Below are 25,316 nucleotides of genomic sequence, written 5' to 3'. Positions count from 1 at the left end.
TCTGAGGTGGAAGTTTTTATGCATAAAGGTTATTGGGAAGTGCTCTTAGGAACATCTGTAAGACAGTGAAGGAGGCAGGTTCGGGCAGAGGGACAGTGTGAATGGTGCTGCGATGCAACAGAGACCAGGGGCGATGTTTTGAGGAAGCTCTGGAGCTGAGATGGCCCTTCAGAGTTGTCTGAATTAGGACAAGATGGTCAGACCTTAGTACCCTAGCAGCCAGTCATTGGATACAGACTGCTTTATCTTCAAGTTTATTGCAGGTATGTTTGGTCCCCTGATGGATTACTGTCTATAAAGCACATTTAATAGACTAAATCAAATTAATCTCAGTATATCATATTAATCTAACCTGTTTCAAGATAGATATTTGTCTTCTCATTTAGGAAGAAATTTGGGAACACTAATCATATTTACTTTAAGTTACTAATATAGGATAAGAGTTCTTTGTTAAAATTTTACTGTTAGATATGTTGCAGAAGAGTTGGAATTGACATCCACACAACTGCTATTAACATTTTAGCAGATTTTCTTCAAACCATTATTTAATACACATTTATTTGTGATGTTACTTATTTCAAACTTTTATTGTTGGTTGTAAATTAACAATCTTTTAATTATGATGAAGAACCAAAAAGAGAAGAAAAATAAGGGAAAAGACCCTGAAGAAATGGGTCAAGAGAGGGAAGAGAGAAAATTTGCTTCAGGTACTTTCCAAATACTGAACATTGTTTTTTAATGACAGTCTGAAAAATAATACAATGAATGCACAGACCCAGAAGCTATGCAATTACTGGACAATAAAGCCTGTAGACTTTAAATGCAACACAATCTTATTTGGGCTTCTTTTCCACCAGCCCAATAAAATAAATAAAATAAAAGAAAATGAAATTAAATGAAAGGTCCCTCGTAAAATAACATGCACATTTGAAACACCATTGACAGATTCTACTTACATCCAAGGTGTCATACAGACTACAAAATCCATAAATATGTATTAATCCACATATAGTGCCTGACCCAAAGTAGACTCAAAATATTTTTTGAGGAAATGAATAATGTTTTTAATAGCAATAAACTGTGAAAATAATATAATAGTTGATCTGTATTCAAAAGGGCATTATAAAAATGTTAGGAAGGTAAGTCAACACATGAAAATGTGAAATGTGAAAATGAGAATATAGAATAGTTCAGAGAAGTCAGTTAAGCAGGACATGGAGCTATAAGAAACAATTCATAGAGAAGATTAAGAAGGAACTTAAAGCTAAGTAGAAATCATATTTTTTAGCTTAATGAATTGAAGAGGTAGAAATATCAGAGAAAGGAACAATAGCAGAAGCAAAAGTTGAGAGAAGATATTGGACATGACATGTCTAAAAATAATGATATTAGAAGACTAAAGTAAGAATGATACACTGAGTGCTTACATCTAGGGATAAAGCTACAAGACAGCTCTCATGGGATAAGCAAACATCAAATAAATAGTTATAATTGTGATGAAATTTAAAAAGTTGAAGTTGTGTGCTAGATGTCTTGGAGTATAATCGGCACACTGCACACACAGGAAAAAATGCATGGAAAGACAATGTGCCTTTATGTTGTCTCCCATTGCCCCTTTAAATTGTGGTGAGAGGTGGTTCTCTCTTGCTCCTATGAAAACACGGGTTGTGCCATTTTCTTATTATGGTCACTTTAAACTGCAAATACTTTCTAAATCAGAAATTAGAGCACTTGTCACTTGCAACAGTTAAAGTTTCCAAGTCCATTTAACATAAAAGCCACTCCCTTTCTCCCAGCTGGGCTCTCTGAGGGGGAAGGAGTGTGGTTACCTTCTTTTCTCTTTGTCATGCAACTCCTACCCTTTTCTTACTTCTTATTTCTGACTCTTCTGGGGAAGAGAGGGCAACAGAAAAATTCTTGTCTGATGGGGACTCTCCTAACCTGACTTCCTGGCTTGGTCCATCTCTGAGGCTGACTCTTCTGAGAGTGCTTTTGTGTGTTCTTACTAGGGCCTCTTTCTGGTGCTTTCCTTGCATGAAATGCTATATTCTCCTCTTGGAGGTTGCATAGGCCTTCCTCATTTCCCTTAGAATGTCAGGATTTCTTCAGCTCCTCTCCACTGAGGCCTTTTCCCCCATCCTCATCTCTAAATGACTTTGTGAGACAAGACCTAAGTCAACTTCACATCTGCTTTCTGTTGTGCATGTCTCACAACTGGTCTTGGGAATGCTTTCTGCGAGTGCAGGCTGGCTCCAAAGCAGCCTCCTCTTTTTCAGCTGGTCTCTCAGTTTCTGGACGATCTCTTACCCTCTTTCTATTTTCTAGACAGTATGGAAGACCCCAGTCTTCTATGCCTCCATAACCATAGGTGGCAAATCATGAGCTCTTTAAAAGGCCTCCCTGGAACCCCTTTCACTAGATTTGAGATAGATGGAGAGACCTTCCCCACTGATGGAAATCATCTTCAAAATTTTTTTCTCAATCTAAATGAGAGCTTAAAGCATCACAAAACTGACTTTATTATTTTTCTCTAAAAATTTCCATCTTGGCTTTGCAGATCACTTTGGTATGTTCTTAAGGAGTCAGCTAAAACTTCCATGTTAAATCCTCTTCCAGAATCATATAATAGGAGACTTAACATAGTTTATGAGATCAGGAAGAAATTTCCTGAGGAAATGAAGAGAGACATTTCATGGAATTCAATAAAAGAGCATTTCAGGAATGGAAGATTGCTCCACAGAGCTAAGGACTTCCAGGAAAGCAACTCTGAGGACTGAGAAGAACTCACTCTCTTTGGTAGCAAAAAGTTTCCTGTGAAAAAATGGAGGGAAAAATTAAATTCTATAAGGTTGACAAAAAGAGGGAGAAGTAAGGAAGTGGAGATCACAAATTTTGAAACTTCAGAAAGCTTGAAATGAAGAAGAGGAAAGAGTTGGGAATTCATTGTAAATGGGAGAGGCAGAAGACAGTTAAGTGCTGTGGGAAGGGGTCACTAAATAAAAAGTAGTTCAGGATACCAGAGAGAGAAGTGATCATCCAAAGGAAGAAGGCTGAAGAGGCTAAAATCTAGAGTCGAGGTGATGATTAGCCTTGGGCAGGAAAAACGCCTCTTACTCAAGGACCAGGAGGAAAGAATCAATGCAGATTTAGGGCAAATTTGAAGACTTGGTATTTGAAAACGGAAGGATTTACAATGTGATGGCTTCTACTTTCCGTGCTTAATAGCCAAGTCATTGGAATAGAGGACTTTTTTGAGGAATTGAGAAAAATAAAGTGAATTTGAATAACAGAAGGTCTTAAATATGCTTTCATATCTGGATTTGACATTGTAGGAGAGAAGTGATTCAGAAGAAAATTATAAAACCTATGAAAATAGGATTATCTTGATGACTACTTCTAATTCGCACTTCCTCTGCACAAGAACCTGTGCTAAGCACTTTACAAACATACATCCAATTCCCATCTCTATTTACCTGGACTGCAACTGTCTTCCCATCCACTTTTGCTTCTGTAAATCCTTCTCTGTACAGCAGCCAAAATGGGTCTTTCAAAATATAAGCCATGTTATTACCCATTTAGGATCTAGCATGGCTTTCAGGCCCCTAGAGAAAAGCCCTGCATGTCCTGGACCCTGTCCAGCCCTTCAACCTCACCTTTTCCTTTGTTGTTTGTTACATTGTTTTGAAGATCTGTCAATAGATCTGTTTTTATTTCATTTAAGTTTTCTAACATGTTTTTACAAGAATATGAAAAAGCTATCGATTTTTATTTCAGATAATTTACAAGTAGGTAACATTTCAGAATATTATTTAGGTTAATTTTTTTTTTTTTTTGCAATTCGCATATAGAAGGAATGAACCAAAACAAACCAGCTTTCCTCTAAACGCTGAATTCCTTTGTTGTATAGCTTGAAATCTTACTTTGGTTTCAGTAAGAAAAAGAAAGCTTTATAGAGTGTGATAGTCTCACTTGTACATAGGAATAGAAGAAACCTATGCATGGCAATGAGAATTATGGGAAAATGTCAACATCTAGTTTTCCACTTTCTTATTTATTCAAATCTCTCTCTGTGATTCCATTTTGCTTTTATATAGCTCTCAACCTGAGTGAATATTTATTGAGCATAACTTCAAGATCAAGTTTCTGTTACTTGTTGAGTGGTGCTTTTTTTGTACCACTACGTTTAGCCTTATCCCATATTTAAATGAACCCATAAATTTGGGGTAGCTTTACTAAGCCATTAACATTTTCTGTGGGGATAAAGCATGGCTCATGAGGTTTTAGCATGGAATTTTTTTTTCCTTTTCTTTTTTTTTCTTAAACTAAGTTGAAAAGAATTTGTCAGGACATCTTTAAGTCTTAAAAGATGACAAAAAGCACACAAAGAAGATAATAAAGACATTGGTTTGTTTTCAGTGGTTCCTTATATTCTAGCAATTCAAAAATAAGTAAGTAAAACTGAAAATAATTTCTACTTAAATGTTTCGGGAGAGGGTTATTAGAAGATGTTTATGAACTTAATGTGATCTGTATGAACTGACCACTTTGGCTATTTTGAAAATTTTGCAATGGGTCAAAAGATTTTTAATTTACATGTCTTAAAGGGAGAGTTAGAAAAAAAGGACATTTCAGTAACAAAAGTATCTCAAATTATTCTGTTTGATACACTCTATGTATATTTTCCTGTGATTTATGAGCTGTTGCTTATTTTTATGAGTTTTTGAGAACTTTTTATCACTAGCACCCTCTTAAAATATCCCATTAACTTGTGTAACTTTTTCAAATACTACTTATGTAGTAATTGCAAGGAACTAATTATCACTCGCAGAAGCCAGAGAATAAATCTCAGTTCAACATAGTTAATAACTTTCTTCCACTTTTAGTATATACACATAGATTAATTTTGGCTTTGTTATGGGACATTTGCATTCAAGTATATAACTTGTCCTAACCAATCAGTTTCCTACTGTATCTTAATAGCTTTCATGACCTCTACTCACTCAATGGACTATAACAGCATATGCATTTATCTCACTGATTTTATATTTCCTTTAGGGGAGACACAAATAAATAGGAAGAACCAGAAAAGATGGTTTAATCAAATTCTAACAGAGCAAACCTGATACATGATGATGATCTGGCAGGGCTACTAATTCTGACAATCCTTTCATCTTCAGCAAGCTACTCTATGGTTTATTTACTCTGAATGCCAGAGGAGACAGGCATTTTTATGCTTCTATCACACTCTCCAGGTAGGATTCCATGCTTTAGAACAGTGGTTCTTAAAATGTGGATGGAGTTCAGCAGCAACAGCGTTACCTAGGTACTTGTTGTAAATATAGCTTAACGGGCACCACTCAAGATTTGCTGATTCAAACCCCCAGAGGATAGGATCCAGTAACCTGTATTTTAATGGGGCTTCCAGGCAATTCTGAGGGCCAGTGTCCAGTATGGTGCACACAGCTCTGGCACCGTTACTAGGGGAGGGACTGGAGCACCATGCAGAAAAAAAAATGATGGGTTTAATTACATGTGAATGTATTTTGCCTTTTCCTTATAAGCCATTCTCTTTCCTCTGGGTAGCATGACATGGAGGACATATGTATGCAGCCTTAGATGGGAGAAAAGAGAGTAATCCCCCATTCTATTTATGTGATCTACACAGTATAGAAGTTTTTGGTTACGTGAGGCAGAAATTCCAATAAAAACTGGCTCAAGTGAAAAAGAATATTTATTCACTCAATCACTGACTATCTAGAGATTAACAGTAGTAATAGGTACCATCTATTAAACACTAAGTATGTGTGAGGCACTGGTCTAATTGCTTTGCATGGATTAATTCGTTAATACTCACAAAAACTCTTTGAAGACGGTAGTGCATCTCCATTTCAGAGATGCAGAAACTGAAGCACAGTGAAGTTAAGTAGCCGGATTGAGATTCAAACTGAGATAGTGCAGCTGGCTTAGGGCTGGCTTGATCAGAGTTTAAGTCATGTCATTGCAAATCTTTCTGCTCCCAAAGCTAGCTGAAGTCCTGAGTCTAACTCACATTGACTCAGGGTCACAGGCTCCTCTCTGAACCAATCCGAACTATGGCCAAGGGAACGAGATGGACTGATTAGCTAAGGACAATCAGACCTCATCCCCAGAGCTGTGAGTGGACTAAGGAAATCAACTGTCATCACAAGGTACTGTTTTAAGAGAAGAGGGGAAATGGGTAATGGGTACTACAAAGGAGCAGAGAAGATCACCAGAGGCACTGCTTTATTATCCAAGACCTCTTTGGGTCCAAGTAGCAAAAGCCCCAAGCAACCCAGCTTTGACAAAGAAGCATTTATTGGATTATATTATTGACCCAATGGAAGGGGAACGTTGCATGAGGATTTGAGGGGCAACTGTCATCATTCATGAGTTATTGCCAAGCCTCCCCCTCTTCACCTTTCCACTTGGATTTTTTTTCATCAGTACTATCTCTGTTATCAAACAATGTCACTCTCTGGTTCTGAGTTCAAAGATCCTAGAGATAAGTCCCTATTATCTAAGCTTGGATGGAGCGTCCAGCCCTGAGTGATTTAGCTGTGGCCAGAGAGCCGAAGTAAAAAGAATAAGGACTATTGTGTGGTGTGGCCATTGAATGCTTACTCAACAGCCGTTCTCTTCTTTCTCCTTTCAAGTCAGACTCTAATTTTGTTCAGGTATCTACTTTTCTTAGCACAACCCGATCCTTGAGGAGTGGTGGCTCCAGCTCCAGCTCCAGGTGATGAATCACAATTGACAGAAGATAATCCATCGCAGATACTGTTTTATGAGTAGATGCATAATCCAGTTCTGGCCAAAGAGATGCAGGGGGACTCCGCTGAGGGGTTTCTTACATTGATTTCCTCCACTGATAAAAAGAAATTTGTGAGGCCTTAAAAAAAACCTTCCTGGGTTAGTGTAAAAGGCAACAGCCAAAAACAGAACAAAGGTACTAAGTGAAGTGACCTTGTTCACACCAGAGTTGGGTTTTGCTTTTAATCTGATGACTATTTAAAGAAATTGTTGATGTCTTTGTTTCATAAATAGTTAGTCATTTCTTTGTCTTTATCTTGAATGTCATATGGGTTTCGTTTTAAACTTGTATAAGAAAAACGGAATGATGGCTCTGTGTGGTTGGCGTAATTCATATCTCCCTCCCCTCAACCCCAACTTTCCTATTAGTAGAGTCTGGTACTATTTGTGTGTTTTCCCATAGGCAAATGCTGGACAGTTTCGCTTTTGGTTTTTACAGAACTTTGAGACCTATGAGCGGTTGTCCTCCAAGAATGAATAGTTAGGACGCACTGATTCAAGTGATCGTTATGGCTGGGCTATTTTAATGTGTCCCTATTTTATTTTTGTAAATATTAGCTCTTCTATGCTTCTTTCATCATGATTTATCCAAGGAAGCTAATTGAGAATGAGCATGATAATATCAAAGAATAATTTTTCAAGAACATTAAAAAATGGGTATTATACAAATAAAGAGTAAGTATATGACAGAGATTCATTTATCTCATCAGTTAGGGAAGTGGGAGGGTAAACTGATACCAAAGACACTTGAGGAACTGAGCATTGCTATGCACTGAACAAAAAATGTTGGATTTCTAGCTTAAACACAAACTTGGATAATACCCTAAAGGGCATTAAAACCATATCATTTGGTTATCATTTCAACCAGACAGAAATTATTTTCATCTCTACCAGATTCACAAAGTAACATGTAACATTGTAGAGTTTGGACTCTGGTAATAAAGAGTATGTCAAAAGAAGATTCATTGATCTAGAGATTTCAATAATTTAAAGGTGAACCTATTAAGCAATGCTCCACTGTCACACTGAACGCACATGTAATCATCCTTCTACCTTGCTTTCAAGTTTTTCATATTGTCTCATAACACCAGGAATACTACAATATTGTTATAAAGATTAAATAAAATAACATATATGCTTTATACCATAAAGTCTTGTGAAGTATAAAATGATGTTTTGTAAGTTATTACTATAATTACATAATATTCCAAAGGCAAGCTTGACATAAAGGAGTCTAGTTAGAGTTAGACTGTCAGTTTTTTTTTTTTTTTTTTGAGATCCTAAAACAGAGACTTTGGTGACCCCAATGGCAAGATGAGAATGAATTTATGTCAAGTGGGACATGATATGCAGAAAGGATTAGAGGAATCACAAATCTTTTTACCACCCTGGGGAGAAACATTGCAAAATAAAATCATGTTTGTTTTCTTGCCCCAGTCTGAGGATAATGCTCAGGAAAAACTCTGAATGTCCTACTTTATTAATTCAACAAGTTTTGTGTTGAGCAAAAAAACAAAACAAAACAAAACTAATGAGGTGCCCTGTGTAGCCTACTGCAGGGACACTAAAGGAACTAAGATATTCTTTCTCCATAAATATCCAGATTTAGCAGCAGAAACAACACAAAAATAACCGATTGGAACAAAGAGGGAGGGGTAATTATTTTGTTTTGAATAATGGCAACATGAAGCTTTGATTAATTTAACTACTGTTTATTTAATCAATTGTAAGTTGGAAGCACTATTTCTTGTCTTTTACTGGATACTATTCACACTGAACTGCAGATGAAACTCCTTATTGCTCTGTCTTTTTCTTTTATGTTCTTTTTCATATTTTTTCTCTTTGATCTCATATTTTCAAATATAAAGTAATTAAAGAAAAATAGTCATTGAAAAAGATTCTTTGTAAAATTTTTGATTTTTTAAAATAAGAGTTTAATAAATCTAACAAAAATGTTAGCTTGTTTAATGCCCAGTATTAAAAAGAAAAATACAGACTTGGATTTGAAGAACCAAACGGAAGTAATTTTATATCTCTATAGAGTTTTCCAACGATTCTGTAAAGTTTCCTGAGTATAATAGTAAAAATTCTGGAAAAATAGTATTTTTTCCTTACCAACCAGTAAGTTATTATTAATATAGTTAAACCAAACCAGAGACATAACCCAGAAAAGAAAAGCCAGACTATTTCAATGAAAACAATGAGAAGAAAGTAAACTATTTTGAATTGCAGTGATTCTTAAAGTTAAAAAGTTACCCTATCTGTCTCCTTTGTGTTTGTGAAAACCCCCTAAATATGCCCTTCCATTTTTTGGTAGAAAATTATTTAGATGAATAATTACTTGATATTCATCATAATTCACTCCAGTTTTTCATGTACAATTCTGCAAAAGCCAAGAGCTGCCCAGAGGATGGGAAACATCAGTGATATTACTAAACTCCACAAACAGAAATGAAAAGAAAACTCAAATACTATATATGGTTTGCTACTGTTTATTCTAGACAGATGTTTGTGTATTATCACTGTTCATACAGAAAAATCTTTATAGCAAACATGTGGTTTTATCTTTAGAATAAGGTTCAATCTCATAGAATTCCAGATAGTTTTGGTAAAAGACTTAAGATGCTATCTGGGCTAGAATGGTAAAACTGAGACTTCCCACTCATTAATACTATAAGTTAGTTCCATATGCTAACCTGGGATGGTTGCCAAGAAATGTTATCCAGTGAAAAATAAACCATGGAGGTCGCGTATATAGTCTGATTCCATTTATATTCAAGCTGTAACAGAAGAGTTCACGTGTATGTACCAGTGAGGAATGGAAACCAATGTATTCGTCTCTCATTAACTACCTGAGTGGAAGCCTCTTTTTCTATCTCTGTTTTTCAGTGCTTGAATTCATAGCACTGGAAATTAAAAAATAAATAAATAAATACATATAAAGATATTCTTTTCCGTGTGTATGTAAATGAATAAAAGGATAAAGGGACAGATGGATGAAAGAGGATTTTTACTTTGCTCCATACATATTTGTGTGGTGTTTAATTTTTTGTAGTGAGCATATGTAATCACTTTTAAAATAAAGTTGAAAATCAAGAAAAAAAAAAGATGAGTTATAAGTACAGATATGGAAATATATGTATATTCAAAATATTTATTTTATATGAAAAAAGCAGGCTACAGAATAACCTGGTGTTACTCTATGTTAGGAAAAGAAAAGCAAACTGTCAGGAGTGATGTTGAGGAGACACCTTTTCCTCTACAAACGTCTGTGCTGAAATTTGTAAGTATGTATTTCTATGCTATTTATGCTACTTATGAAAAAAACTTTTTTTTTTGGTAGAGAATCACCTGTTTGTTTTCTTTCTGCTAAAGGATGTCATAAAGAAAGATTTGAGGAACTTTATAATACAGAGTCAATGATTTAATAGTAAAAATTACTTTCATTTTCTATAAGAATCTCGGTATTAATCAGAGGTCACTTGTGAAGTTTTCTGAAATCATTGTTGATATTTTTTCTCAATCGCTTTAAGAAATTAAGTCCTTAATTTCAATACTATATTTTTTCCTGCTTAATAATTCTAATGACATCTTTCATACTGTTTGATTTTTAAAATATTCTCTCTTTATTCTTGATAGGGATATTTTGTGTATTTTAATCAGGTGCGTTAATTTTGCTTTCTCAGGGTTGAGTCTTTCATAGATCTTGCACTTTCCTCAGACATCTCTTTATTTTTTCCTGTGCCTTCATATTTGTGGAACAGCCACCTTTCTCTCTGGTGACATATAACTGAAGGGACGGATGACAGCTCCAATCTTAGCTGACACTCCTCTTGGTAAAGATAAAGTGTGTATTGCGGGTGGGTGGCCACAAAAAGAGAAGAGCCCCTGCATTGTCTTTTGTAACCTGCTTCCCCCAAGCTGCTCCAAGCATTGCTTTTTTCCGGGGGCTGCCTTTCCCTGTGGTTATCCAGTATGGGCTCAGTGATGGAAAGCCTTGGTCCTTCTGCACTGGACTGGAACTTATGTTTTCTGTCCACTCCTTGAACCCACTCTGGCAGAGCTGACACTGAGCTGGCCAGTAAAATGTGATAAGAGGAAAGTAGAGAACTAGAAAGCATTCCTCCAGGTTCTGTGGGACCTGAACTACGTTCTGGTTCTCCAAACGCTTTTCATAGTCTTTGATGTAGATTCTGGGATCAATCAAAATTCCTTTTTCACTTTGTGCATCTCCAGGCTTGGGTTCAGTGGGGGACTGAACAGTTCATGTGTGTTCACGATCTGATCCTGACCACTATACCGAACTTCAGCTTGGAATGTACCTGTGCCTCAAATCTCTTCATTTACGTATGACTTTATTTTTCTTACTCTTTAGTTTCTTTCCTTAGGGAAGCTTGACTCACAAGTTAATGTATATCTCCTTATACTTTAATATCTAATGCTGACAATTGGGATTGTATGAGGATTTCTTCAATAACCGGCCATCTCCCCAGATGTTAAGGTCCATGAGAGCAAGGAATGCATCGGGTTTTCTTGGTTACAGCTCCATCTGCAACATCCATCATAGTACCTGGACGATAGCTGAGACTCATGAGTATTTTTCAAAGGAAAAGTAAAGAGAAGAAGGAACAAAGAAAAGATCTATATTAATTAAAGTGGAACATAATGTATATCTCTTCAAGAATGATCAGCTTCTGAATTACTCACATCTGTAGTATATAAGAAGCATGGAATCACAGATGGGCTTTATCCTGGATGATAAATAATATTTGGCCCTCTGATTTTTATTAATATACTGATATAGACCAAAAGTTGATGAGTTTTCTGGAAAAGAAATATACTATGTTTTAACGTCAAAGAAAAATTAATTCTGTATGAATAAGAGTCTGTACAATTCTCAATTCATCTCAGGATATAAAGAATTCCTTATTTAAAAGTCTGAAAATCTATGTGAAACATTTAGCAAAGAATTTAAACTTTCTTTACTGAAAAAAATGACCACAGAAAACCAGTGAAGATTAAATAGGAGTATAGCAATAAAGAAAAACAACAGAAAAAGAGGAAATGCTAGGCAGACTTTCAAGATTCTCCTTCTAAACACTTTAACAATTAAATAAGTTCTCCTCCCTACCTGTTCTAAAATATAAATGAATTTCTCAGACTTTTGTCCGCATGTTTCCCAAACCAGATAGTTTGGTTCTAGGCATGTTTCTCAGGTTCTCAGATGCTATTAGTTCACACAGCCTTTTAAATAACAGACAATGTCAGGGTATAAAATGATGTTAACACCTCAGATTATTTTTCTCCTGCAGCACCAGGCTATGGTAGAAGCACTTGTTGCTTGCATCCTAGTCTCTTATCTAATCCACGTCTCCCTTTCTGGTATAATAATTTAATCTCAGATTCGTGAACGGACAAGACATCCCCCACCCATCTGCCCCTCCAATTTCTATCAAGTTCTCCAGGGTTGTCATCTTCATTTGTGATCTACAATTAGAGGACCAAGTTCAATTGGTTTACAATGAAGCAAACAAGAAACTTTATCTACAAAATCTCTGCTTTTCTCAGTATTAATGTCTTTCACAATACAGTTTCTATTCAGCGCCAATTTGTTTTGTTCTTTTTGCTTGTCTTTGAGCCAACTTTCACTCCTTCATGTAAAATGCACACTGTGGAAGTTATCAACTATCAATTAAGGGAGTTCCAAGTGCTGGGAAGGAAAAACAAAACAAAGATCTCAGCAGGCAAAGCTTATACTGATAACTGAAAAGTGCCAAATTAAGGCTAATTCACATAACTTCAGAGAATGACTCAAAGGCTCAGATCATGAGTCATGAGCTTTCATTGAGATAAGGCCAGCAATACACATGGAAGGGCTCAGTGTATGCAAAGCAGGCTGAAAAACGCATAAATCCATCATGAACAGACCAGTGTGTTACAAAGAGGAACATTATTAGGACTGTCATGTCGATAAAGGTCAAATGCACCTGTGAAGAAATCAGTGCTTCCAGTGACCCAGAACAGAGTGCACTGTAACATTAGAGGCTCTGTTTATATTGAGCTTGTCACTATGACTGCATTTCCAGTATGAGGAAGAGTACTTAATGGAACAAACAAGACACTTGAAGATGCGCCATGAGGAGAGAAGTAAAAGCAGGGAGCCTCATGCCAAGTCATCTGTTCTCTCGGGTGCATTCTCATCGCCTTCCCTGCCGTCCGATTGGCCCACGTCTAAGGCAATCATACTCCCTCCCTCCCTCCCTCCCTCCCTCCCTTTGTGTGTTCTGCCAGCCTTTTGGCATGAAATTCTACTTTCCAGTTTCTCTCTTTGTCGTGCTATGGACCATATTGCTTTTTTCTACCCTTGGATTAATTTACTACCAACACTGCTAGGGATGTTACTAGAAATCTAATTTACTCTGAAGTTTTCTCTCCAGCTTGAGTTGTTCTTATCTCTCACTTCCTCCACTCCTAACCATACACATGCACACGAAGATCCTTCACTATTTTCTGGGTTTTTTTTTTAACACTTTTATTGTGGTATAATTCCTGTATAATAAACTATATATATTTCAGATGTACAATTAGATGAATTTTGATAGATGTGTACACCATGAAACCTCCACCACAATCAAGATAGCTAACATTTCCATCACTCCTCAAGAGATGCAAATTTCAAAATCCTGATTTATTTCTTCCCACCCTCTTTACCCCCTGGTAACCATAAGTTTGTTCTCTATGTTTGTGTGTCTGTTTCTGTTTTGTAGTTAAGTTCATTTGGACCCTTCACTATTTTCTGACTCTAGGAGGTATGATAACCTCTTAGCCAGAATTGGTGGTGGATTTATTGTAGCTTTTACAGACAGAATCTGCTGGGAGAGGAGAAGGACTGAAGGTCATTGATTCTAGGTAACAGGGAAATAACATAGAGATTCAGGGATGTGGACACTGTTGAATGTGGCAATGGGACATAGAGGTAAACAAAAGAAGTTGCTGTGTTTTCTTTCTTGTCTGATTGTTTTTTAAAGAGGAGGATCTCAGATGAGTGAGGATAATGGTTACTTAAGTAAGGTAATAACACGGCCATACAAAAGGTGGCATTAGAAAGTTAGAGGGGAATATACGCTGTGGAAGGTTTGAAGAAAACTAGTCTGCATTCTTGGTGGTAAAACACAGAAGGCAAGAGATAAATGGTCGTTTTTAGTTCATGTTTCTTCCTTCTCTGAATTACTGTATCTGTGAACAGGGCAGATCCCAGATAGTATAAAACAGTGGTGAAGGGAGCAAATTCTGAATTCAAAAGCCTGGTTTTTGGTCCTACCTGTATTGGATACAAATATGTGAATTTGAGCAAGTACGAACCCACTTTGGATCTTTGTAAAATAGACTTAATGTTTCAATCTATTTCTTTGAAATAGTTACTTAAAATGCTCACTATTTGTTTCTACCTCCTAAACTCCTTCCCATCAAGGCTTTGCCCCCATTCTGCCATCCATTCTTGCTGTGGTCACCAGTAGCATTCATGCTGCTAAATGCATATGTGGTCAGTTCTCGGGACTCATTTGACTTAAGATGTCAGCTGCATTTGGCGGAGTTCCTTCTCCATACACTATTTTTCTCTTAGCTTGAGGGACACCACACTCTCCTGGTTTCCCTCCCATGCCACTGGTTGCTGCTTCTTGGTTTCCTCTTACTGGCTTGTCCTTTTCTCCCTAAACTCTCCATGTTGAGGTGCCAGAGTTAAAAGTTAGGTTCTTTTTCTTCTCCTCCATATACATTCCTTCCCTTAGTGATTTCAATCAGGCTTGTGGCTCTAAATTCTAAGTATATGCCATGGACTCCCAAATTTTTGTCTTTAGCCCAGATCTCTCTTCTGAACTTCAGACTTGTCTACCACATTGCCTACTGAAAACCTCCACTTGGATGGCTAACGAGGACCTCAAGCTTCACATGTCCAAAATGGAGCTTCTGGACATCTCTCCATAGGCTACTCTACCTGCAGCCTTCCCCCTGTCATTTGATGATGTTTCCAGCCCTACATTTCTGGAGTCAACCTTTTTCTTGATTTTTATCTCATATCCCACATCTGATCCACCAGCCCATCCTGTTGGCTCTATCTTCAGAATAGATCTGATCATTTCTTACTACGTCCTGTGGTTCTGCCCCAGCCCGAAACCCATTACCTTCACCTGGATTATTGCAAGTTTCCTGACTGGCCTCCCTTCTATTAACCTTGCCTCCCTGCAGTTTTTTTCCTGATACAGAGTCAGCATAGTCTATAAGCCAGACCATATCCGTCCCCTGCTTAATGACTTCCAATGGCTTTACGCCTCACTCACAGTAAAAGCCGATTTCTCCAAGGCCACTTCCCTCACCCCTCTGACCTCACTCCTTTCTCTGCTTTTCTCCTTGCTCTCATCTCCAGGCCCACTAACCATTCTGTGCTACTTGAACCAGACCTGTCCCCATCTTAGTGCCTTTGCACTAGTGGTTCATTTCACTAAGAATATTCTTTTCTCCAGATAGTCTTATGGCCAACTTCTTTCACACTTAAACGTTTGAGATTTGTTATATTACAAACTCAGTGTGGCTTACCGTGGTCATCTCATTTAAAATTGCACCCTGCCCCTCTCCCAGCACTCTTGATCCTCTCCTTAAACTGCTCAATTTTTCCATAATACTCATCACTCTCTTAAAAAAAAAAAAAGATAAGATTTACATATTTATAATGATTACTGTTTATTACTTGACTTTTTTCTGGTACAATATAAGCTCCAAAGGACAGGGGTTTTTGTCTGTTCGCTTTACTGCTGTAAACCAAGCCCCTAGGGAAGTGCCCAGCACTTAGCAGGGATTGAGTAAATACCTATTAACTTAAATAAAACTATTTATTGGTTTTAGAGGGTTTTGAAGGTTAAACAACATGCTTTGGACATTACATCAATATAGTGCTTGGTCAATAGGGCTAAAAAGCATGACAGCTATGAGCAAATAGGTGGGATAAGAAAACTTTCATGTCTTCAGTCTCCCCCTTCCCAATCCCTTTCTCTCAACATGCTGCTCAATTTTTCTTTCTTAAGACTCAGATAACCAAAGACTCAATGGGAAGAGTCCAATAAATTTAATCTTCAAAGCTTTTGGTTAAAGCAGATGATCTATAAATTTGTTGATTATTTGATAATGTAAGTTATTTTCCAAAGGTTTTCCATTTTGAAAAATAAAAGTAATCTTTAGTCAAAAGAATGTGTCAAATTGGACTTTGGGATTCAGTGAGCTGAATGAAAAAGTATTCTAGGGAGAGAAATTTTTTACAATAAATCTAAAATCATATGTAGCGGTGGGGAGATTGTTTCATCAATGGTTAAGAATGACCTTATTTAAAAATAAATGCCCTTATATATTTAAAAAATCTTTAAAGAAAATTAGGCCAAAGAAATTCTGTGATTATAAATACTTCATTTGTTGGAAAATAAGGTCTGATGAAATTCACTCCACTTTGAATAAACAGGTCCATGGTTTGACATCTTTCTTTATAATATAGAACAAATTCAGTTCCATTTTTTCAAATGTAGGAAGATATATTGGGAAGTAACTGGTCCATAACCAAAGAACTTCTCTGTGAGCAATTGTCTTCACTGTCTATTGGCTCTAATCCATTTTGCTGAATTTTAAGTTGTATAAATAGAGATTCTTGATGCGGCTTAAGATGATGGGTAAGGGAGGTAAGCACTGTACGTGCCAATTGAGGTCACAGTATTATTGATTCATTATTGAACATTTCTTGAGTTCTATTATATTAAAAGCACTGTATTAGAGAAGTAATGTACAGCCCTGGGTCTCAAGTAGATATGTAGATATGTATAAGATGCTACGATGATTCTTCCCCATCAATATTTAAGAGCGCATGAATGACTGCCATTTAAGTACACAATCTCAGCCAAGAAGGTGTGTAGACAGCACAGCTGGTGATCACAGAACTTTTGGCCCCCTGGTCACAGTGGCTTGTTTGTGTTCTGGTCATTTCACTAACCTCACAGTAATACAATCCCTCATTTTAAACAACTGAATTTCGATCTCACTTGTTTAATGGTGGAGTTTTTCTGTAGTATGTTACAGATTCTTTCTTTCAACATTTCAAGTCATGAAACATCAAGAATGCATTATGACGTAGAGTATGAAGTCTGCATGGATTTGACAGTCTTGGCCTATGGTTGGCAGCAGCAATCCCAGGACTCTGGAGAAAAAGAGGTGTCTATTTTGTCAGCTCCCACTGAGGAGATTAGCAGCAGAGAATACTTCCATAGACAGACATGCCCAGCATTCCCTTCCCAGCTTTGACATCCGCTTTGTGCTTCAACCCATCCCTAATTTGAAAATGGGGGCTGTATAAAGACAGGAACCCATTGCTAACAACATTATATCCAAGGAAAGAGTTTTGTCTAAATTATGTGAAACTTTATTATAGAAGAAATCAAGACAGAGTTTTCAAAATAGTCTTGGGCGGAGGAAGACCTTTCTAAGTGTGACATAAAACCAAGAAGATATTAAAGATATATTGATAAGTTTGCATAAGGTAGGACCCACTATACACAAAGTCTAAAGACAATTACAATCTACAGAAAAATGTTTGGAACTCAAATTATTAATTTTCTAAATATATAAAAAGTGTCTAAAATAATTTGAAAGTCAACAGCATCCTGACAGAAGCATTATTCAAAGGATAGGAACACATGGTTTATAGAAGAAAAGAAAAGGTTCACATATATGTGTGTTTAGAGAAAACTTATTTATTAGAAATGAAATGAAAATTAACATGACACTGAGATGTCATGTTTTATTTACCAGATTTCAAATATGAAATATTCATGATATACTCAATGGGTATAAGTGTGAGGAAGTGTCAGCTCTTACACTTTTTTGTATATTGTTACTGAGAATGTAAATTGTCAGAGCTTCAATTGGGCGAGATCTATAAAAATGACAAATGCACATGTTCTTTGATCCAACCATTTCATTTCTGAGCTCTTTTCTACAAACACACTTGTGTAGGTAACTTGTACACATATTTAATCTTTGAAGTATTTTCTGTAATTATAAAAGATTGAAACAACTTAAATGTCTACTAATAGGGGGCTGGTTAAATAAGTGATTGTACACCCACACAATGAATTACCATGCGGCTGTGAGAGAAGATGGGCTGCTATGTACTGATAGGATTTCTAGGATATATCATTAATTGTTAAATGCAGGGAGCTCAGAGCAGTGTGAATAATATATGCCCCATTCATAAAAAATAAAATGTGAATAAATGCTATATTTACTTCATATAATATATATCTATATACTAATTTCATATATAGATTTAATATTTATGCATAGAATATCCCCCAAAAGACATACAAGAACCTGGGAGCTTGAGTGTCATCAGGGTGGGACTGGAGTGTTGAGGGTCAGGGTGGGGCGAGGCATTTCACCCATGTCTTCATATTTCGAATTTCAACAGTAAGCATCATTTTAAAAAGTATAGAAAGGTTACTAACTACTAACAGTTTATAACTCATTCTAATTTAGCTTTTTTATTTTAAAGGAGAAAACAAGACCCAGAACAGCAATGACAGAAGACCCAGCTTTTTGCAAGGAGGACCAGAGCTAGATCCTTGATTTTTTGCCTCCCAGTTCAGGCCAAAGTCTTTAATACCAGGAGAAAGCAAATTGATATAACTAGACATTATGAAGAAATCAATTAAGAAAACAAAACTAAAATAGACAGAGTATTTTAATTATATGTTATGCTTTATAGTCTGATACAAAGTATTCTGAAAATGTTGCCATAATTTCCTCATCTTATGGCATGTTCTTGAGTCTTTTTCTTCAACAGTGCTGACAGACATTAAGCCTTTTTTTTTTCTTAATCTCTTATAGGTTTTCCTTTGTAATCAAGATCTTATATTTGTGAGATAACTTCCTAAGGTCAGAAAAGATTATCTGTATCTGTGGAACAGAGATTTCCTCTGTGCCATGTGGAGCGACACCATTTCCTCTAAGACTTGGATCCAAACTTTCTTCTTCAGACACATTAGCTTTCTTTATTTTTTTCCTGAATTATTTTCTCTCTGATTGTGCCTTAATTCTATGTCACTTCAACTCTCAAAACTATACTTGATGCAATTTGTCCTTCTTTTCAATTAATTTTACAAACATTCAATAAAGCTCTAATCATGTTCCAGTTACCATGTTAGAAACTTAGGATAAAAGGGTGAATAAGACAAAGCTTCTACCTTGAAGAAACTCATTTCAATCAGGGATGCATTCATCCATTTGAAAATTATTAATTAAAGGTTTACTATGTGTCAGTCACTGTTTGGACTGTTGGAAATACAGCAGTGAAGAAAACATACAGAAAGCGTAACTACTGAAAATCCAGAAAATTTTATAATGGATTGGATATTATCCAAAATGAGGGGATGATTATTAATTTTCTAGTTGTGATAATTACTGTGGTTATAAAAAATACTTTATTCTTAAGATATGCTTGATGACATGTTTATAAGAGAAGTGTCAAAATATATACAACATACTGTCACATAATTCAGGAATGTTTTTCAAACTATTTTAAAAATCTTTTATGAGATCCCCTTTGTGATCAAGCAGTGTATTTGTGAGACAATTGCCTATAATTAGAGAGTATTATCTGTATTTATTTTATAAAATTTTAAAGTATTTATTTGTATCTTTTTCCAGATAGATAAAGCAAATAATTGAAGTATGTTAACAATCAGCAATTCTCGGTGGGGAGTAGAAGAGGGTTCATCGTACAATCCTTAAAACATTTTTAGCATCGGAGGTACAAAATATTATGTATAATATAAGTAAGTTATAAGGATATATTGTGCAGCACAGGGAATATAGGTAATATTTTAAAATAACTAGAAATGTAGCATAATCTATGAATGATTTGAACCACTGTGTTGTATATGTGAAAATAATATAATATTGCAAATCAACTATACCTCAATAAAAAACTACAACAATTTTTTTCTTTGATTTTTTTCCTTTTTTTAAAGAGTTGGAAAAACATCTGATAACTGGAGCATGCATTCAAGAGGGTAGAGACAGACATAAAGAAATAAATAAGTAAAATAACATAATATGTCAGATGATGATAAATACTATGGGGAGTCAAAACAGAAAGGGGAATTAGGGATATAGTTTTAACACAAATAATTGATAAACCTATGTTCTTGAATAATATTTCAAGTCCCACAGGCACAATGACTAAGAAGTGATTTCTCTTCTGTGGGGTGGTTGGAAAAGACCTTGAGTAGAAATTACTAGAGCAAGATCTTAAAGGACAAGTGGAAATTTGCTAACAAGAGTAGAAATTACTAGAACAAGATCTTAAAGGACAAGAAGGGTGGGGGCTAAGTATTCCGGGACAGATTAATAGTGAGAATGAGTGATTCCCAAACTCTACTAAAACGATTTTGGTTCAGGAATTTTACAATCTGCGTTTTATAAAGCTCCACAGGTAATTCTACTGTGCTCCAAAAATTGAGATTCTGAGGCAGAAATAGGTATAGCTTGTGAGAAAAGAGAAAACTGGCAAGTGGTTGGAAGTACATGCTGTTGCTAAGCAAGAAAGAGGCTTTACAGCAAGATAAAGATCTTGAAATTTGCTGTGTAGGCATATGGGAGCCCTAAAAGGCTTCTAACCCTGGGTGGTGCATGAGTGATCATATCTGAATTTTAGAAAAATAACTCAGAGGATGCGTTTAGGTTGGAGGGAGGCAGGAGATCCTAGAGGCAGGGAGACCAGTTAGGCTACCCACGCAATTTAAATGAAAGTTGATGAAAATTGCTCTAGGTCCCTGGTACTTGCAGTAGAAAGATATTTGGAGGGAGACTAGAGATCTTACTCATGTGATATGGGTGGGAAGGACTCTAAATTTCCTGGTTTTTTGAGTCACTAATGGGCTTAGGGAAAGTAGAAAAAAATAGGTTGGAAGGGACAGAGAGGATCCATCAACTTGCTGTCCTTCAGGCTTGGATCTATCCATAAAGCAGAGGACGAGACAACCGTGAAGCTTGAACAAAGGTTGAAGACCAAAAATAGAGATTTTGGACACACTGCTTTATGTGTGATATGTTGGAGCCCTGGATCTTGGACTTGCTGAGATAGGTTACTGATGTCCACAGAAGATGCTGAGCAAAAGGGAAGCAAATGTGAGCAGCATTTAAGAAATTGCCAGGAGAGGAAGAGACAATGAAAGCCACTCACTCTTTCATGCCAAATAATTTAGAAATTTTTCCAAGGAAGAACAGTATCTTTTGTTTAATTCCTTTGTACACAATTTCTAAGGCATTTAGTGTAGCACACACAACAGATATTTAATAATCACTTTCTGCACTGATGACCTAATGGCGTGTGTAAGAATCAACTTTTTGCCTATTAGCAATATTTCTAAAGTCTAGATGAAGGACTTGGAGCCTAGTGTCAAATATCAATATTATTATTAATGAATCAAAGAAAATAAAATATATTAAAACTGATCTTCCTGATTGTTTTTTTTTTCAGTGTTATAACTTAACCTAAAATCTAGTTAATTTTAAAAAAAAGACTTCAGACATAAACTACTCACATGTACTTTCCAAGTGGTTCAAGAATTATGTGTTAGCATTTCTATCGACATTTTACTCTTCTTGCCTAACATTTTGGGCTCTTTTTCTCACGGTATGAGTCCTAATAATTTTTAAACATTTAAAAAACATTTGGCTTCCTTATATGATACTGTTTGTATGGCCTTTGCCAACTATTAATGACACCTCAAAAGTCATACTAGAAACTATTTATTACTTTTCTACAAAAAAGATGGTCTTCTGTCTTCAGTTAACTCTTGTAGCTACTTGTCGCTTATTTTGCAGCTGAACTAATTGAATGAAAAGGCCGTGCTCTTAAATTGTAGGTTGCATGATCATTGCCTCATCAGATTGTGTAGTATAAGCAAAAAGACCAAAATTCTGCATGAATTACTAATTAACTGAAAAGAGGAAAACTAAAATCAATTATAGGGAAGATCACAATGGTTACTCATAAGGCAGCTGGATGACCCTCAAACCACGAAGCATGCAGATGTGTTGAAAGAGATGAAGAAGGAAAGCATAATATTTATTGGATCTGGTGGCATTTTACAGGATTCAGGCTCATAATTTCCTAAATGACTCAACGGCATTGCACAATTGACGCTTTGAAAAAAAGCAGTTCCTTAAGACAACTCCAAGATACTAAATGGTGCTTTACTGATCTATGTTATTAAAGTCCTTCTCCAGTTTACTAAAACACACTCCAGAATGGTGTGTTTACCTGCTGCAACGAATAGTCTCTATTTCATTAAAAATATCTTAAGAGCCCTCACAACACACATTTGATTTTTAAAATTTTCTTCCGTAAGTCTAAATAACTGTAAGATCAGAGCCATAACCCTTCAGTATTTCCTGTGCTATTTTGAGCTTCTTCAAAAGATTTTTCAGTCATTTGCTGAAAAAAATTTCAGCCAAATAATTATTCTTTATTCAGGAGGAGGCTGAAAGTATGGGGAACTTAAAAAGAAAAAGAAAAAAAAATTAGAGCAAAGCTGCTGTAATCCCCAAAGGGAAAAACTTCAATCTAGAAAAGTGGATTCCTTTTCAATTTACAGCATAAAAACAATCTTGAAAAAATAAATACTGTGGCTTACACAAGTTTCCATCAGGAAAAGTAGTTTTTCACTAGAAAACCAAATCCCAAGTATGTATAAGAAGTAGAGAGGGGACAAGGTTCTGCTATTTGTTTGTTTGATCAAGTTCATTAGTTTTTGTTCGCGGCTAGATTTTATCAGGAACTAGAAAATAATTTTATCGGGAACTAGAACAAAAGGCAGTTAATGACTTTATGTGCACAAATGGAAGGTTAATGTTTCTCATTTCCAAATATTTAGCACTAGGTAAATTTTTCTTATAGCTGATAATTAATAATTTACAGTAAAAAACATAAATTATATTCTGGCATGAGTTTAGCTTTCCTGGGAATTCTGCATACTGACTAGTCACGTTTGTTTACTCATTTATCTTAGCTGTGCTAATAAAATTTAGGATGTTGTCACTAGAAGCAAGAGTTTAGTTTGCGAATATTCCTTTAGGAAATACACTATGTTTAGACAGACTTTTAAAACAATCAGCATCCGGACCAAACATCTGATAAACTGTAAAGCAAGAATAGGTACTTTAATTTTAGATAGAGTAACGATGACTTATTTCCTCTCATTGCAGGTCAGCGGCTTCTTTTATAACTGGGAGCGATGTTGAGCGGGAGGCACTGCAACTGGGCTTTGTGCAGACTAGGGAGAGATGTTCTGTAACACTTCTAATCAGAGTTGGCGTCACAACTTCACTTAGTCTCCAGACTTATGAAGCCCAAACTCTTTTCTAATTAAGTTGTAATTTACTGAAGGCGTTAATTGCTTTTTTTCTTTCCATGCCAAAAGCATGCTTTGGGGATAAATGATCCTTACATTTAAGTCAGTGTAGGGAATCTGAGGATGTCTGTGCATCCAGTAAAGCAGCATTTGGAGATATTTCTGACATGTGTATTAGGAAAAATTTTCAAAGAGATTTATATCCTCTCCTCTTGTCCTCCTCTGAAATGAGCAAAGGGATTTCTACAATTTGGCTTGATGAAAATGAAGAATGATAAAATTAGATCATTGTCCCTCCTTTTTTTTTTTTGCATTTTCTTCAAATCTCCATCTAAGGCTCTTAAATGGCATACATGTTAATTTATGAAAGAACAGCTCTTGGATTTGTCCGCATCTAAAAACCAAAACGATTGTGTGAAAATCCTAGCCTCTATTGTTCCTTTATTGGGAAAGTCTTTGAAAACCAAAGAGATTTGTGTGAACTTCAAAAAGGTGTGATGGCCCATTGTTTGAACTTCTGTGAGAGAATTCTCCCACTTAGTCATAGAACACAGTGCTGTGATTTTGGAAACTCAGATCTACACAGGATGTTAGTGCCTGCACACGTGTCTGCCACTGTGATGTGGGAAGGACAATACCTCCAGGTTTATAAGGAGACCAGCTGTAAACAGGATGCTCAGTAACAGCTACGGACACAGCGCCTCTCTCCTTGGAGGGAGAAGAAGGTTTGAAAGCGTTAACAGCAACATTCCACAGAAATAAATATAAAAAGCACATTCAAATCCTTTCCCCAGTATCTTTTATATATTCTATAGATGTCCCAAACACAGAAGCCTATTTTAGACCATCGATTAATAACATTGTAGATCATTCTTCATATATTCCAAAACAGCACACACGTACTTTCTTTTTTTAAAGAAGCACTTCATTTTATGATGATGAATGAAAAATAAAACATGAAGAGAGATTTGATCTGGATATTCCTGAATTCTCTTCAGATCAAAAATAATAAGAGTTTATTATTTTATGCAACATATAGAAATGGCTTTTTGATGGATTTAAATGCAAAGTTTTTCTGTACATTAGTTTTACAGGAATTAAGCTATATCATTGTGTCAAGGTATAAACCCAGTTTAGTAGGTCTTATATTGCTGTAAATAATGAGCTTATAACTGTTGGACTTTCTATCAATTTGGAAAGACACAAGCTAAGTAACTCATGAATATTTGCCTTTAGTTGGTACTGGCTGCTTGGGCAAGCTAATGGAGGACCTTTTAGGCAGTTCCCATATTCTCTATGAGTTATCTCCATGATATCCTTATCAGTAATCAATAATCAATAATCAATTGTGGTCAGTCTCAGTTCTTTTAAAGGGCAGAATCAGTGTAATGAGTCAAAGGCAGGTAGAATCCAACTTTCCCAAGAAGTGCTTTGCCATAGCCAGTTTCCCAAATCAGTATTACAATTCTTGGGCTTTCTCGTTCCCTTCTCTTCCTTTTATCACGGCAAACTTCCCTTAGCCTCGCCCCCTACACCTCTCTTTTCCTCCTTGAGTGAAGCTGACATCAGAAAGAACCCACAACTGCACCCCAGCCCAATCTTACCTGTAGTTTTGATTGTTTCCCCTTCCTGTCCTCTTGAGCTATCTTCTTTCTGCTTTCCGTTCTTGCTTCAGGCGTTAGCTTCTCATTTAAATGCATCTTCAACTCATATTCAAGATTCTCTGATCTTAAAAGAAAAATGCGAGTTAACAGCCACTTCTATTGTGTATGCTTCATGTACTTGACCCCTTCTTCTTTTCAGAGCCAAACTTCTCAAGTCATATTATTTGTTTCTATTTACCATTCAATGCACTGAAATCTGTCTTCAGTCCTTCCATCTGCCCTTCACCTTGGCTCAGCTCCCATTGATTCATCAGTGAAGTACTCGTGGTTAAATCAACACTTTTGTTTTCAGTCTGGGTGTTACTAGACTTTTCTTAAGCATTTGAAACTGTTCATCATCCTTTCCTTAAAACTTTTAAGTCCTTGGGTT

The sequence above is a fragment of the Camelus dromedarius genome, chromosome 6 (assembly GCF_036321535.1).
Source record: "Camelus dromedarius isolate mCamDro1 chromosome 6, mCamDro1.pat, whole genome shotgun sequence".
In the NCBI taxonomy this organism is placed as follows: domain Eukaryota; kingdom Metazoa; phylum Chordata; class Mammalia; order Artiodactyla; family Camelidae; genus Camelus; species Camelus dromedarius.
Note: the sequence above shows the minus strand (reverse complement) of the source record.